Source organism: Balearica regulorum, chromosome 2 (genome assembly GCF_011004875.1).
Source record: "Balearica regulorum gibbericeps isolate bBalReg1 chromosome 2, bBalReg1.pri, whole genome shotgun sequence".
NCBI classification, from domain to species: Eukaryota; Metazoa; Chordata; class Aves; order Gruiformes; family Gruidae; genus Balearica; species Balearica regulorum.
The window spans coordinates 124561063-124579708 of NC_046185.1; positions in this window are offsets into that span (position 1 = coordinate 124561063).

Below are 18646 nucleotides of genomic sequence, written 5' to 3' on the forward strand. Positions count from 1 at the left end.
CAATGTTCCCAAATCTTACAGGCTACATGCATTTTGTTTCCACAATCACAAGAACAACATAGAACAAAAAAAAGACAGAGAGAGGCAACAAGGAATCAAGGCATAGAACGACTTTCCAGTATCACTACATAAAGTAAAATTCTTTAGCTTAGAAAAAAGATGGCTGACAAGGTGGTAAAATGGAGATCTACTAAATCTTGACTGGCGTAGAGAAAGTGAATAGGGAATGATTTCCACTGTCTTTTTTAGCATGAGAACTAAATGGCATCACACAACTTTTGTGCACCGTAGGCTCTAAACTAACCAAAGATAGTTCATAGAATATGTAGTTACACTGAAGAACTTGCCACATCACATAAAAGTTTATATGAGTCCAAAAGCAACCTGAGAAATACTAGGAAAGAAAAGAAAAAGGAGAAAGGAGGAAGGAGAAAACAAACCACCAAGACCTTTGCTTTACAAGGAAGGCCCTAGAGCTACAAACTGTTACGGGCTGGGAGAGCATCCTAGAGAAGTACCACTACACGTTGGCATTGTTTATATACTCTTTGCTGGACCTTTTGTAATGACTGATCAGAGAATGGAAGGTGAGCCAACAGTCTGACTTGCTGGAACTATTCTTATGTTATAATTTTGTGTTATGTACATTCATTTTGCCACTTCCCCAAACCCTCTTTCAGAAAGAAAACATGTCAAGTTATTAGGAGGATGAATAAGGAAAAATGAAGGTTTTGGAATAAGGAAATAAAAAGTTCATATGTTATGCAAGATAAGGAAAGAAAAGAAAAAAGAAAAAAAAAACCCACCAAACTCCAAACAACACAAAAACCACACAGAAGAGTGATTATCAGAGTACCAAGTACAAAACATGCTACCATTTCAAGAGGTGACAAAATAAACTGAAAAGAACGACTAGGGAGGTGGATCAGATTATTTTACAACAGTAACAGTTTAGAAATAGAATGCTGTGTCCAGAAAGAGAATCCTGGCCTGAAGACTAGTGAAAGGCCTCTGAAGAACTAACTTACTAGCAGGAATATTAGTAAGGTGACAGCACTTTCAGAGATTTGCCACAATCAAAAGAGAATCCAGAGACTTCCAGAATTCCTGTGGGTTTTGTTTGTGGTTTTATTTTTATTTATATACCCTATTTTACTACGTCCTCGCAAAAATAAACATCTGCAACAACAACAAAAGGGAAAAGCTATTACTTAAAAAAGAAAGCAAAATAGTAAAGCTGTGGAAAAAGTCGCAATGAATGTTTGTTGGGAAACAAACAAAAGTAGAAGTATTTTGACTACCAAGTTAGCAAATGGAGGGAAAATGATAAAAGCAATGGAAGGCAGAAATACTTGACATTAAGAAACAAAGACTTTTCCAAAGACTATATTAGAGTTCAAGGGGGTGGGGGGGGGAGGGGCGGGGGAAGATGGAGGGGGAAAAAAAAAAAGAAAGAAAAAAAATTTTTACAAATAGGATATAAAGCAAGCAATTAATGCTGTTAAGCTATGTTACACATTCACAGATAGGTGTGTGACACCTAGTGGTCAGACAGTGAATATGCATTAAAAAAATATAATGCTGTGGAGCATCTTCAGTTTTGCTTTCGATACTAAAAGCAGAGACCCTGAAGGCATGATCAGTCATGGGGGGGTGGGCGAATAAAATCGCGAGTATACACTATTCATATTATATATATATGGTTATTTTTCTAAAACTTAAGAAGAGGGGTTATTAGGAGGGCCTGTCAGATCTCAAGTTTTAAAGCGTAAAGTTCTAGAGTGATACATGAAATAAAAAAATAGTTGACTCAAATGCTGTTCTACCATTAAAACACACATGCTTTCATTAACACTGTTCAATACAACTTCACTTATTGAGGAAAATAGACTAAGTTTTGAGCTTAATCTGAACCCAAAGATCACAGACCACCTGAATAATGCTCCCTCAGCTGTCAAAGGAATTGGATTTGAGTACCAGGGCATACGTATGGTACAGCTCTAGCAGACACAAGGAATCTCGAAGACCCATGCATGGGAAACAAAACATATCTGTTCATTTGGAAACCCTCCTGGAGTGCAACTTCCTCCTAGCCCTTGCTTGGGCTCTGTGCACCTTTTATGAGCTGTTCAGCTCAGCACAGCAAAAGCAATACTAATAATTTTATTGAGATCCTTAACAGAAATAGGTATATGTAGAATTTGTCACAACTGTAGTACGAGCTTTCAACTATTACAGATACTTTCATTTGCCTACTTTCAGCTTTGTGAAGTGATTGAATATTTAATTTAAAAAGTAAATATTATCATACAGTTAATGATGAATTTCAAAGGGTAAATACATTGGATAACATGTTCCCTAAGATACCTACTCAAGTGCAAATTTTGAATGAATCTAAAAAGAAAAGAAAACAATCACTTTAGTTGACAAATATTAAATTAGAAAAACAATCTTTCTTGAATAAAACACCAATAAAGTGTCAAGAGGTGTTTTTAGGAACCATTTTATCTACTTAAAATCATTTAGATAAATCTACTTCCATGTAGAAATACTAAGAGACATTTTTTATTTAACTTGCATATTGACACACTTATCTTCTGTAGAGTAGCAGAACAAGAAATTTTTGTAGTAGAATAAGCTGCTTCTGTTCCCCAGCTCTAACTCATTCTCTGCATTTCCAACACAGTTAAAAATAAACTGCTTAATTGTCTTCCCTTACAGGTTAACAGAGTTTATTTTAAATAAGTAATACAAATATAAATTAATGGAACTAAAGACAGAATTTTATTTTTGATAGCCTAAAGAATAAATTAAGTACATAAATGTACCTAATGCATACTCATATCTGCGATGTCTCTGGCTAAAGATGTCAGAAGAAAGGCATATTTCTTTATCCAAAGATTTATTTGTAAAGTGAGAAATTTAGTGAAACAAAAGTGGAAGAATAGCTGGATTTTTGCAGTCACTCTCATTTGCTCTCTACAGTCCATATTTTAAGTGATGAATGCTCCTTTGAGAAGAGCAGAAGCTTGCCTTTTAGGGACAGACAATATTATATGAGCTTAGCTCATGACAATCATTCTTGGGATGTGCTTTCTCCTAAAGCTACTTTATTGTCTGGCTTTGTTGAATTTTTCCTGTTTTATTCACTTACAATAACCACAAAATAGTTCACACCTTTAGAAAGTCCTACATAACTTTTCTGTTACTTGTTCAAGGGGATTTTCTTCTCCCAAAGTCGAAATTAGTAATTGGTCTGACAGCTTAAAAAATGTTTATATATGACAAGAGGTCAGTAGTGTTGCAAATCACATTAATCAACTTTTTCAAGCAACTTATAATCTTATAATAAAAAGCAATTTACAAACTTATAATAAAGAATTTAATATTAACTACATAAAATAAGCCTATGTAAAGCTCCCTTGGCATTTAAGTTGCAAGTCTGTTTTTCCTAGATGAGAATGAAATACATTCTTGCGGAATATGGCAATGTGAGGATTAAAGTCTCCCATTCCATTTTTTGTTTTGTAAGTAATAAAAATGCTGTCTTCAGCAACATAAGCACAGAGCATTCTGAACATTTCAGAAGGAAAAAATCTGATTCTTAGCAATAGAATGAGATCATGTAACAGAATGACTCTTACAACAAGGACTGAAGTATTACTAAGACCTTTCAGAAGACTCCTAGTCAAGGCATAAGGTAAGTTCAGAGGGAAAACTGAAGTGTCTGAATAAGAGGCCCAGAGAAACTAGAAATATCTAACACGATAAATAAACAATGTGACTAGATACAGAATGAGGAGGACTACATTGTCCTGCTACAAATAAGTATTTTCTCCCAAGCATAATGTTGTACGGTATACACATTTCCAGATAGCATCTTGACTTACATACAAAGTCTGTTATACTCAGTGTTGTATGAACTAAGCTATGATGTGAAGATAATGATCAGACAAGCTTTTCTGAATTAGCCACATGGAAAGGAGATATTGGTAAGAGAGGTGAGAAAATGTGTATACCACTACAGTCAGCTCTGTATAGAGGGAGCTATTAGGATACAATGCGATTCACAACGTATCTGTCCGATTACTACTGGAATTGACAGAAACTCGCAAAAATAAATCCAACACAAAACCATTCATGATCAAATTTCCATCCACTTATATTTGACAGCAAAAACTCCCTACCCATTACATCATAATTTATCTACAGGTAAATCATTGCACCTCCTGAATAGCAAGCCTAGCACAATACCACAATCCAACTAACCAGCACTCATGAAATCTTGAAACTTGCAATTGAGTCCTGCTGGTAGAGTTTTACCTCCACGTTGCAAAGCTAGCATCAGATGTACTTGAAAAGCTAGATAGCAGTCTCAAAATGCTACCAGAACAAAAATAAATATCCTCCTTTACGTTCATCAAAATACAGCTTTCTTATTTGTGTTAGCTGCAGAAAGATGCACCTCTTGCATAGTTTTGAGGGGAGGACAGAAGGAGAGGGGTCAGAGTTTTGGAACAGTTACATAAAGCTGCGTTGCCCACCCTGCCCCTCTCTCGGTCAGAGACAGCCTCTCCAACAGGGAAGATCAGATGTGTCTAATGATCAGAACAGATGGATGTGAAAATTGAAATAAAGTCCTGAAGCATATTATCTTGGGAGTTCTCACTAGCAGATGGTTCTGAGGACTTTTGGTGGAATGCTCCACAGACCTCATACATAGTACCCATTTGGAGTTAATTTTGCTGCCAATCAGTGCTGTAGGTAATCACCTTCTCAGACAGGCATTAGGAAAACGTCTATGAAAGAAGTCAACAGGACTATTAATCTCCGGTGCAATCTTGCTTCTCTTGCAGAGTTGCATAGCAAACTTCCTCACAATACGCTTCAGCCAAAGGCAAGAACACAGTAATTCCTTTAAGAAAGACTTTTTTCTTTACAAGAATGGACACGTCTTTATTGAGACAAAGAACTGAAGTGTCTGAAAATAACAGAAATGAGTGTATTAAGAAATACATGAATGAGTTGGGTGAATTAAGTAAAAGTCTTATCAGGCGCCCGGCAAATACTTTCGGTCCAGCACAAAGGCCAAAGGTTCAGGTTGTCCCCACATACATAAAAATTTTTTTTTAACCAATCTAAGACAAATTGGAAACCATTTGAATTGTTAACACTGCTTGAGGGCATATATGTCCACACTGTACACCTTAACTTTTTAATAATCTGTTGGAAGTTCTAAAGATCAGTGACAACATGCTATCTGTCCTAAAGAAACCACTCAAACACTTCTCAGAGACATAACAAGACAGATGGCCTTTTCAGATTTTTCCCTCTAAGTCTAAAAACTAAACAAAAAACTAAAAAGCTCATTTATACTTAGACTGGCAAAGCTACACATAAATAAGAAAAGCTCATGGCAATGTTACAGAATGTTTTAAAAAATGATCCAAGACTCGTTTATGCACAAAAAAAAAAAAAAAAATTACATTTCTAAGGACTACTTTTATTTATTTAAAAGTAATTTCTTTTTAATTTCAACATTCAAAATTTCAATTTACTGGTATGCATGTATGTACGGCTGTACATCTACAAACAAAGCTGTGCCTGAACACTCAAAAATGACAGTACTTCCAACAGTTTCTGACCCAAATAACCAAATATTGAGACTTATAGAGTCCCGTGTAAACTGTATTCCTGTATTTCTATCAGTATAAAATAAGCACTGGCTATGGGTAATATAGCAAGTAGCATGCAATGCATTATTGATTTATGGAAAGTTAAGGGCATCTGAAAAATTGTTCAGAGAATATTAAACAAAAAAGATGGCACTTTTGAGCTAGCTGTTTAGCAGTTCTGTAAGTGGGATGTAAGTAGTAACATCTTCGAGAAAAACATGCATGCCACTGAGGAACAAGTGCTGATACACTGAATAACTGGAGGAAGAGAAGATTATAGCTGATGACAGCACACAGAACATACTCTCTTAAAATATCCATAAGCTTTTTTACATTCAGAATTCCAAAACAAATAAGACATCTATTTCATATTTGATTCGTTCTGGCACAAATCTGGGTAAACTAGAGTGCAGGGCTACCCAACATGAAGTTATTAAAAGAAAATTATATCCACAGTCTAATCTCTGGCAAGCACTCAAAAGCAGTCAAAGAAACGGTCACGGATAGTTTTATTTTATGGTAAATATCTGACATTTTCATTAGCATACATGATAAGAGATGCATGCTGATGTTCCAAATGCCTATAAAAAGCAAAAATGAACACACATGCACACACACAAAAAATTACAAGTAATTTGGAGAGAAAGTGCTTTTCCTTTTTTCACATCAATTGTAAGCTTCTATGAGGTTGCCAGCAAGTGTTAGTAGAAAAATATTTTTGGGAGAAAAATGGAGGGATTTACATGCAAGAACTTTGTCCTGCTAAGTCAGACGAAAGGTCTACCTAGCACAGTAGTTCAGAGTAGCAAAAGAAAATGCTATTTAGGGAGAACACACATGTCCAGCCAGTTTCTCCCAGCATACTCCCATAGCACCTACAAATGTTGGGTTAGGGATTCTAGAAGACACTAATTTGCCTTATTTCTTCCTAAGTTGCCATTTTCTTCATGACAACAATTCCTTTTTGAACCTACCTATACTACCTGACTCTACAATCTCCAGTAAATTCCAAAAGTTCAATACCCACTGTATAAAGCAGCACTTTGCTTTATCTGTTTTAAATTCACCTCTTACTACCTTAATTGAGTGCCATCTAGTTTTAGTACTGGGAGATTTAGCAAGTAACAGTTCCACATTCCTTTTATCCACTATCTTCATGATCATAGAAACTTCAATCATATTTCTGCACCTTCTTTTTTCTAAATTGAACCAACGGCTTTGGTTACACAACTTGTTTTCCGTATAACTGCTGTAGATGCACACATGATCTATCTGAAAGTATACATAACTTTCATTTTGAAACGTACTTTGTATTTAAACTTTACTTTTGAATAGAATCTTTTAATCCACTTCTAAAATATGGTTTAACTTTTCAGCTTTTGACTTGACAGTCAAAAAACCTACAAATTCTCTAAATAATTAGCACACTGTTCTTACGTCTCTTAATACCTATAGAATATGTAAAATCAATTCCAACTACGTTTAAGCATTTATACAGTAACTCATACCTGAAAATATTGTATCAATCAGTCATTTGTGTATAACAATTATTTTCCCAACCTTAAAGGATTTTGAAGTAACTCTTAATATGTTTTGCTGCAATCCAAGCTCTGGAACAATGACTAACCAGGAATTCAACATGATAGCTTAAAACAAAGCCATATAAATCACATGTCATGCACTGTCTGTTCACAGGACTGGAACAAAGTGTGTCAGGCCACCCTAAAAAGTAACTGAAAGAAAATACACCTTCACAGGTAGTCTGTTTGGGAGATGTACCCACATGGAATGCATTACGAGGAAGAAATAAAGTACTTCTCTTACTTTGAAAGCTCTCTAAACATGGAACAATTATAACATCCATACTGACTTCACCTGAATTTTGTGATAAACCTCTGAAACAGCAGAGAACAAGTGAAATTGGATACATTTAATAAATTTAGTTCCCCATTTCATTGATATTCCTGCAGTGGCAGGACACACTAGCTGTTAATTTTTTTTTTTTTTTTTTTACTCTATGGATTTGCTTGTTAGAAGTTAAAAATACAGATATAAAGCTTAGAAGATCCTTCAATGATCAAATTTCCAATTGTGATTGTCTTTATAGACATTCAGAAATTCTTACCATGGATTTGAAAGACCTGTCAGTACTAAAGTGCAACAGTACTTTGGCAGATGCACCCGCCCCAACAAAGCCTGCGGGAAAACCATCCCGCTGCAGTTTGAATTATGCCCGCAGGGCAGTGGCAGTTTCAGTTGACGGGAGACAAAGCTGAGGTCTTCGGCTAACATGTGACCATATATGACCACAGGTTAGTTTTGAATTGGGTATAAATGGAGTCCCACGAGAGGACCATCTTGAGTCTGTCTCCCTCAGAACAGCCGGTCTGCAGTTGGGGGCTCTCCCTGTGGGTTGGGATGCCACCTATGGTTCAACTTCTGTACAGACTGAGAGATCTCATTTTACATGGGTGAGTGATTTTGTGCATTTTGGTCATCAACCATAAACCTTTGGAGCTCTTAAGTCAGCAGTGTAGTACTAATATCCTGACTGACATCCTGAACCTGTGGATTGTTAATGTCTGTTGCAGTCAGAGTGGTTTCAGTTAGAACAAAACTTAGTTTTTCCCCTACCATCTTGTAAAACAAGTATTTTAGATTGTTTGTTTGTTAACTGGACTGGCCTAGTTTGTGTGGTTCAGTGACAGTACTACAACACAAATATTGCAGTTGTGCAATTTTGCTCAATTAGGGATCATCTTAATATCATCTGACCCCAAAATAAATAATGGTTGTAGAAGTTCAATGGAAAGAACTTCCACTGGAATAGTGTGCAAGATACATGTTATGTAATTTCTACATTCTTAACATTGTTATAAGAGCAAAATTCACAAAAGGAATTAGAAAGCTTTCCTGTTCCACAGCAAAGGTCTATGCATTCTGTCAATGCTACAATTGGCAAGCAAGAGGTAACCTTTGCTCCAAGGAGTGCCGCAGCTGTTTAGAATCAATGCAAACAGGCTTGGAAACTAAGCCAGAGCACATGACTGTCTGTGAGCTCTATAAAAAGCAGTGCTGTAGGCATTGCCTAAGAGAGGGTAGTGCTTGGTGTGAGGTTCTCCAGAGAAATGGACAGAGGAAGAGTTGTCTGTTAGAGAGCACCAGACAAAGGTTTGGAAGAGTTCAACGTATTCATTTGTGAGCAAGATAATGGTATGGTTTCTGAGAGTAAAATGAATAGAAAGCCCCAAGGAATAGCAGGCTTTGAAAAATGCAGAGGTGGGGTGGGGAGGTCAGCTCAGATTTTGGTTTGTTGCAAGGCAATCTTATCCTTTCATGTTTCTGTTGTTCCTGTATACCTAAAAACAAGTCTTGGATCATCAGAAAAGTCATCTTTGCTCAAAGGCAATGGGTATCAGAAACTGGAAATCTTTAATAAAGACTTCTTGCAAAACATTAGTCAGTAAAGTTAAATAGGTATCAATGGACACAACATGAAGTACAATCTAATAAAAAAATATCACTGGTGCTGAAAATTAGATATAAATCATCTTACCCCAAAACCAGCACAGATTCTACAGTGATTGAGATAATAGGAAGTGGTTTTTTTTACAACTCACTTTTATTTTTGATACTAAAGCACACTTGAGGAAAAAGAGTGCATCTAAAATTTTTCTGCACATAATACAAAGTTAGTATGTGCATGTCTCAAGAAAAAAAGGTAACCAAAAAATTAAGATTGTAACACCTGTAATCTTATCTTTGCCATCTGCACACTTTTCCCAGAACTACTTCCTAGAGGAAGCTCTGGACAGATACACTTAATTCCACTTCTATGGAGCTCAGACTCTTCAGGAAAATACTTGTCAGAAATCAAACATTTATTAAATCATGGATTAGCATCCACATCACAATACCATGGCTAATCTGTATAAATTTACATAGCATCATTACTTGAAAACAGTCCCTGTTTTAAACGTTTTACACTTTCGCTCTGAACGCACACTTTCTCTATATATTTTTTTTATTTCTTTCAGCTATAGTAAAGTCAATTTTTGCTAATCCATCAAAAAAAAGTGTCCAACTGTATTTATTCTACATTGAAAAAACCCTAAAGTTACAACAACTAGTACAACAGGGTTTTTTTCAAGGAAGATTTACTTATCAGTAAAGTTATTTTTATTCCTTTGATGATCTAAAAGTAACATCTTGTAACAAAAGCATTTTATCTTAACACTCAACAAGAATACCAACAAACTGTCAATCAGTGGATATGCAACAGATTACTTCAGCTACATACTTCTCCATCAGCTAATGAAGAAGGTAGAAAAAAGGCAAAGAAATGATGTGGAGAAAAAGTAGGATCATGTAAAATATATTTGTCAATACAGTCTCTTGAGATCTCCATTTCCCCATAAATCTTACATCCAAAAGACTATCAGATATGTAAGATGCATAATTTATTATATGCACATTAATGACATTTCAACAACGAAATCATAACGTAACCTCCTATTTTCACTCATTTTGTAATCTACAAAACCAGCTGTTTTCTTTTATCACAGAAGCATGACTATACTTTAACACATTTTTTTTGCTTTTAATTTTGTTAAATCAGAATATTACACAAAGGGAATCCTCTTAAAGATTAATGGCTTTGATCCTTGAAAATGAGATCAAGCAAAGACCCTTGCTCACATTACCAGGTCAGTGCAGTGATTAGAGAGTGTGTTAGACAGAACTTAAACCCAGGACTGTTTTAAGTGGTTTAACTGCAGAATATGACGTCGTTGGTACATGTATGCGCAAGGGGGAGAAAAAAAATAATGAATCAATAACATATATTGATATCAGGATGAAGGGCCTGGTCAACTCTTATTCTTTTTTTGTCAGATACATTTAAGGAAAGACATCCAAAAACGCATTCTCATACAAGAGCCCAGTAGAAGAAAAGAGGAAGAAAAGTGCAAAGAACATTGAGCCTACCTTCACTACTCTATACCTATCCATACCTCTCTCTCTTCTCATGGTTCAAAAAAAAAAAAATGGAAGAAAGACCTCAGGAAAATGCTGCTTTTCTGGGGAGTACATCAACCTATCCTGAACAGTTATTACTCCTCCAAAATTAACAAAATTAATTCTCTTTCTTGGCCTTCTGGAACATGCCGCAGATCCATCAAGAAGCAGACTGGACATCTCTATACATTTCTTTTCATGCTTACAGAGTTATGGTTTTGAAACTGTCATCTTAGATCTTGAGTGGTTCAGCAGCATTTAATGGTATAAAACAGAGGTGGAAAATTATGTCAAAGGACTTTCCTGGTTCATGAAAGAGATCTATCCATTAGCAGTAGGATGACGTTTATGTTATCAACAGAAGGCCCTGAGAAAGTCATCCAGTTTTCCTGAGCTGAGAAGTCACAATTTTCTTGAATCAGCTAAGATATTTAAAACATGGAAGCCACTGAGTTCTATTCGTTAGGGAAGACTTGACAATACAAAGCATTTACAGTGTGTGTCACTGAACTAGAGACTTATTAAGCCAGTTTCTAATTAATGTAATTATCTCATCAGAAAATGACTCATTCTTCTTATAGTACCAAATCAGCTATTTATCACAGTACCACTTAATAACTTCTGGGAAGTTATTAAACATTTCCTTCCTATAGTCTTCCTCCCCACAAAATACCTCTTCCCCACCCAAAAAACCCCAAACACAAAAAAACCCTCACAAATCATTCTCCTTTCCCTATGCTTTTTTAATGTATTTCACTAAATATTGTACAAGAAATCAATAAACAAACAAACAGTGGGAAGGCCTATATCTTAGCAAGTTCTGAAGACCTTTAGCTACAAAAGTAGCTAAATTTCCAATTTTAAATACTCATAAAAGACAAGCAGGTTGAGATTAACACTGAAATAAAATTAAAAAGCTTAGTCAAAAAAGGGTAATGGAATTTTCACTGCTTTTATCATATTAGCATATGGAAGTTCAAACTTGTTGCAACTAATGAGAATGAGTTAGCATGCAAAGGACCAGACCTTGGTCTCTTCCCTTAGCTGGAAGGCAACCAGAACACCTTGTCCTGACAGTCAACAGCTCGCTCTGGCTCAAATACCTTGATTAGATACTGCTAAAGAGTAACAAAATATTAGACACCAGCTAGTTCAGAGTATTCCACAAGTAAAGACAGTGCCAATGGCTCAGGATATACTAGGGTTTAGAGACCTGCAAGTTCTGAACATTTCTACCTTGTATTTTTACATTTTTAACAGAATAACAGTTTGTTACTGGAAACAGCAATAATACTCATACAATGTAAAGACTTACTATAAGAAGGCTTATGAATAAGATGACAGAAGATGCTAGGTTCCTTATCCATAAATCATTAACCCATACAGTAATTTAAATGAAAAGTTATATAAGACAGTAAAAGTATTTCACAAGGAAAGAAAACATAATTAGCCATAAGAATTCTGTTTGTGGAGTCAAGTGAACAAGAACAATTTGGTACGGAAAGCTGTCATAGCACACTAGAATTTTCTGGTGGTATTGTTAGCTCTTACCACCTTCTGCTGCTGTAATCCTTGAAGTTAGCAGTAGACAGACCATGGTTTTAATTAAGAAAACATTTGACAAGACAAATTAAGCCAGAGCTAACTACTACCTTGATAATAAAAATATTACTTACTCAGCTTATAAATTTCATAATACTAATAATTACATGTGTTTCTTTAGCATACTGAAAATATCTGACTGCGTTTTCTCTGGCCCATTTGTGCCATATCCTAATTGTACTGCAGAAGAAAACTGAATGCATACATGAAGCAGGGAAGAAAAAAAAGTAACAATGTATATCAAATAAAAGAAATGTGTAATTAGCTTTATTAAGCTGGCGGCAAAACACAGGTGATACTCTAAGGTATCCTGCCCCATCCCCGATTCCTTTATCATCCCAAACCTGTTTCTCTAAAAATTGTATTAGAAGTTTGTAAATTGCTGTATTTGGAATGGCAATGCTGTAGTACCTTGAAGCTTTTTGCATTTTGCTGACTACATTTTCTTTCGGAACAGCGTTTCCTCCATCAAAATGACTGACCATTCTAAAGCACAGTGTTTACTACCAAATTAGTTCTGGACAGAACTCTTTCCATCCTCTTTTGTCATTCACATGCATATTTACCTCCTGGCAACATCAAACAAAAGTAAAAATATGACTTCTAAGAATCTTTTCAAGTCATTTGTAAAAATGTACAAGGCTTCAAACAGACCATTCTTTCTAGCCTACTTTGATACATAGAACAAGCCTGATAGACGTAAGTATTTTAGCTACACAGAAAGAAAAGTTAGTGAAATTTCCTGAACACAAATGGGGGAGGGGGGGATTTTTGTTTTAAATTTTAAAACAGAAAAGGGATAAAGTAGAAATATCTACAATTCATATTCATCTAAGCACAAACAAGAAATGTTTAATGTACAAAACAATTTAGTATTTCAAAATCTATAGTCATTAAGGGGACAACAAAAGAAATTTAGCTCAGCTGAATTCAGTGGAAGGTTTGCCATTGATTTTTCAACAAAAAGACCCAACCATTTAAACTATAGATGACTAAAGTTCAAACTTCGATGCTTTTTATTTTTAGCCTATTTTAAGTACTTTCTTCCTAATATAATTATTTTTTTATCTGCCAAAGCATCTATTCTCTTCAAGGATTCACCATTTCACCTAACGTGAGTTCCCAGGCAGCAGTATTAGAACTAAGGAAGCTACATGGATCTGCTGTGACTGAAACCACTCTCCAGCTCTGAGAGGCTTCCCGCCTGCCCAGCCAGGAACTGCCCCGCACCGGGGCGAGCTGCTACTTTCAGAGGGGACCGAGGCGGCGCGGTACCTGCGGTATTTCAGCAGCACCCATCACCTCTAGGAAAAGGGCACCCGAGTAGCAAAGCGTTACGGATGTGGCCGCAGGCGTTTGAAGAGAGGGGAGGTGGGTGACTCGCAGCGTTGTGACACACACACACACACACACACACACACACACACACACACCCCCCCCACACACACCCACCCACCCACCCCCCCCTTTCCGCGGCCGACGCCCTTTAGCTGCCCGGCTCGTAGATAAATCGAGCGCCGCTAACCTGCATCCCCAACTCTCCTCCGTCGGTAGCCGGCCAACGGAGCCTTTAAACGAGCCGGTGCCCCCGCCTCAGCGAGCCGCCCCTCACAAGCGCCTCAGCTGAGCGCAGCCCGGGCTGAGGGAACGGGGCGCAGCGACGCCTGCCCGGGCCTCGCGCTCCTGACGGAGCTTCCCGCCAAACGCCGCGGCAGGCGCGTGCTCGGCTGGGCGGCCGCCCCACAGGCGCCGGGGGCAGTGGGCAGCGCCGCTCTGCTCGCCCGCCCCACGGACCCGAGCCCTCCAGCTTTCCCTAGGGCTTCGTAGGGATTTTTTTAAGCTGTTAACGGGCTCACTGCTCCCGTAAGGTAGCGCCCGTCCTTCGATGGCGGCGGCTGGAGCACATGGGGCTGCGCCAGCTGGTTGTGAGGGGAAAAGCGGCGGGAACGCCGGGCGTGAGGCGGCTGCCGGTCCGGCTGTTGATCCGGCTGGCAGCCCAGAGCTTCGAGCTTCACCTTCTTCGCTGGCAGCTGGGTAAGACACATACTAGAAACACGTTTCTTCCACTGCAGGACCTGCTGGCGCCCAAGTCAGCAAGCCCTGCCTTGTAAGTACTAGTTTTACAGCTCTTTCTCAAATCATTTTTTTTCCTAAGCCTTTAGAAATTATTCTCCCAGTTCTTTTGCTACTGCAAGTTCAAAAGAAAAATGCTGTCTTTTGCTACAGTGTCTGTAAAGTGTTTGTTTTTACTCACAGCTTAGTTTGTTTAGAGTATCACCCGCATTTGTCCCTCATGCAGTACTGAACTTGTATGGGGGGAGTTTCAGTCACGGTTTTTTTAAGGGACTGCAAATATCTCAGAATTAATGTGAGAAATGCACCACCTTTGAAAGAAAATAAAGCTGGGCTTTGCTTTTTTTTTGTTTTGTTTTTGTTCTGAATCTTCACTTACTTTGCCACTCATAAAATTACCCAGTTATGCTTCTGCACTTTAGTTCTTAAAAAAAACCTTTAAAAGGTAATGAAGTACAAACATATCCTAAATTACTTCCTTAAGAGAGACCTGTTGTGTGTGTGTGTGTGTTATCAAATCCTTCCTTTCATATCCTTCATAAAGAGGCCCTGTAACAATAGCCAGGACAGAGCAAGCTCCACCTGCCTGACTGAGTCACCAAAGCCATGGAAATTTACCTTCCAGCATGTTCTGCAGACTGCCAAGATAGACTGGTAAAAAATATCAGCCTAGTCATTTTACCAAGTATAGCAATTTTGGCAAGGGGTGCATAGCCCAGAGTTTTCGAGGGAGTGTTTCAGTTTGGACTTTTTTTTTCCTCCATTTAATAAAGGCCTTGGTTTTGTTAGAAATCTATAAACAATGGACCACAGAAATCATGCTGTAAAGTGTTTTCAGTCGAGGTTTTTTTGGCCTTTTCTACCTCTACAGCTAGCTACTGACCTCAAACAAACCCATATTGGTTGAAGTTCTGATTCTCTCATGGGTGTAGAGCTATGTTTCCATTTTTCTCTCCATAAGACATATTCTGCAGACAGGAAAATTCTGCACTTTGACTCATGTGCCGTTTGAAGGATTAATGGAGTGGTTTCCTGTTTTGCATAGGTCTGTAGGTATGCTATTTCTCTCTGAAGGACTTTAGTTCATTTTGTTATGAATTTCTATTGTGTATAGCCTGAAGATCCTTGATGAGTTGATGAAACCTGATATTGTAGAAACAGCTTCAGCCTAATTGGTGTTTGAAGAAAAAGTATGCTGTAACTTTGAAAACTATATTCAGTGCTTCAGTTGGAGTGATACATCTTGAAAAAGAAATGAGTGACGCTTGCAGACTAATTTATGCTTAATAGAATACAGAAAGGTTAACCTATAACTAAAACTCAGCAATTGCCCTTTGTATTTAAATGTTACTTGTGCTTTATCAACAGTCTAGAGAAATACATAGCAAGGATTTTAATTGCATGTATTAGTATTTAGTACTGCAAAGTTTTTATTTTATTGCAGCTTTGTGTCCTACCTTGACTGGTACAGAAGGATTGCAAAGAGTGTAAAGACTGCTAAGGCATTACCTTTGTGCAGAACATGTTTTATGATCTTTGTGCTGCTTCTGTACGATGTCAAGTACAGGAAAGGATCTGAGGAGAGCAACTATGACTTATTTTTGTATTTGCAAGGATTTACATTGTATGAGGAGAGAGTAAAACTTATGATTACTCACATTTATTTTGGAGGCTAAGCTAATCTGAATGAATAGATGGGAGTGTTTAAAACAGCTTTTGCATCTGCCAAAATGAATCTAGCTTAATATGGTTTATAGCATGCTGATTTTTATGTCACATTCATTTTATTCTAATTATATACAATAAAAGTTTTGTATCATTCTTATTATACATTATTTAAATCACACATAATGGGAATAGTCAAGAGATTTCAACATAGTACAGGGAGTGAGCTGTTCTGAGCACATCTAATGCACCAGTTAGTTAGTTGTTGTCTGGGGGCTTAACATTTCTGAATCTTTTATCTTCTATTTCCAGTTTTCTAGAGGAAAATCTGATGTGGTTTGGTTTAACATAGCTTATATTAAACAACTATATTCTATTGCTGATCAGTTTTTCATTAGATAATTTTTAACTTTTCTGTTTTATTACAAAACACAGTCTGTCTTTAAATCTGAAAAACAAGCTATTGAATCAGTTTCTTTAAGGGGCGTACCTATCTGGTGGGTCATCAAACTGGAATGTAGTTAGTATTGAAAGGTTACTGGTCTCAGTTAAAAGATCTACCTTTTGACACGGGATGTTCTGGCCACATCCCTGTGTCCATTTGTTGTGTTGAATTATTTGCAAGAGTTTGAAAAGATTTGGGATTTGATTTTGGTAGGGTTTTCTTGTTTTGTTTAAAAATTCCAGCATTCTGGTTCTGCAGGCTTATGCTTGTGCCTGACAATATATTTGATGATATGTGCTTAACATGTGCTGGAATTAGGATGTCAAACTGAAGTACAGAGAAATGTCTTGCTAGTTAGATGATAATAATGTTTGGTAGCTTGCAGGACCTAAGCTGGACAGCCTAAAGAGCTATGTAGCAAAATGATGGTGTTTTAAGAAAAATCTGTCAGTCTAATGGTATACTTAATTCTCTTGGGTTTGTTTGTGCAATGGAAACATTGTATGCCCACATGCAGCTGAACCAAATGTTTTTACACTTTATAATTAGCTTTTTTACTCCATACCCTATTCTAGTACTTTCTGTATAAATGGGGTGACAATAAAATAGTTTTTCTCTCTTCAGAAATTAAAGTATCTGTTTTTTTCAGAAAAGATAACTGACACCATGAACTGTTGTTCACTTAAATATTCAACATTTCAAAGAAAAAAAGAAAAAAAAACAGGCTTTCTAATATGGAAATAAATTCTGACATTAATTCTAATATTACTGTTTTTAAGCTGTTTTTTTATGCGTACCACTAGTTTTTTACTATATTGGCCATTGCTTGGAGCTATTTTTTTAACTGCTCTGCATATATGATCCCAACTGTAATTTTTAATGTATAAAAATAAATATGATAATTAATGCTATTCACAAAAGTAGCAGACTTATATGACAGCCCAAATCCTTATATGCTTTTCTTCTGGATTTCATAATGGCACTATTTAAAATCAATGCTAATTTATGTAATAAAACCTCTGTTCTGTAACTTAACAACATACAAACACACTCGTATCCAGGCCATATTTATCACGAAGCAGTGTCAACTTGGAAATGGTATTTTTGGACTTTAAAAGAAGGACACTGTTTCGGTAAAAAAGATTTTAAATACAGCTGAAAACAGAGCACTGTTTTTTAGGAGCACTTTGGCTCCTAAAAAAGCAAAGTAGATATCTAACCTGAACTGATTAAAATCTTAGTGATGGCAGTATGCTGAAAACTTTAAAAGGTTGTTTTGAGGTCTATGAACATGATTAATGGAGATCTTGTGGTTTTGGTTTGGGTTTGCTGGGGTTTTTTTCAAATGAGATTCTTGTCCAAATAATAATTCCCAACCCACAGCAGACTGTGAGGTCCTGTTTCCATTTGGTCTTTAAGTATTTAAGGAGTACACAATATTGCAATATTCTTCCATATATAGATCAACTTGGCAAGCTAATACACTTTCCTTGCTCCAGCTGACTTTGTGACACAGTTGCAAAAGGCCCTTTGGGACTCTGCTGGAGAGCTCTCATAACATAAAAGCAAACTGCTTGGTTTTTTTTTTTAGCTGGAAAGGAAACTCCTGTTAGTTTTAAGTTAGTCTTGAACAGCACAGCTGCTCTCCCCTGTAGATCCGTTAGACTTGTTGAATCAGCTTGTTTTTTATCCCTAAAACAGAGGTCCTGAACTGTGCTTTAGATTTATTCTTGCTTGACTTTGAACTTGGCTGAGGGAAAAAAGCTGGTTTTGTCAGATGAGGTGACATACGGTGATCTTGTCACCCCTGTGCAGCAACAGACTGTCTGCTGCCCTTCACCTCTGCCTTTGCACTTCTCTCTGCTGGGGGGGGGGGGAGAAGAAAAAAAAGAGTATGAATATAAAATGTTACCCTGTGGCTCACTAGCCCTTCAATCGTGCACAGGTGTAAACTTCTCAAGAAGCTGGAAATGGTTTAAAGAATCTAAAATGAAGGAAAAAAAAAAAAGAGGAGGGAGAAAAAAAAAAAGCCATTCTGTTCAGGAGCACTCAGAGGGAGCTTTTCCCACCGTACGTGCTTGTTGACTGGGGGCACTGATCTCTATTGCTTTAATACGGCCTTATTTTGAACCAGGCTGGGGAATGCGGTGCACCTCTGAGAGGGGAGACG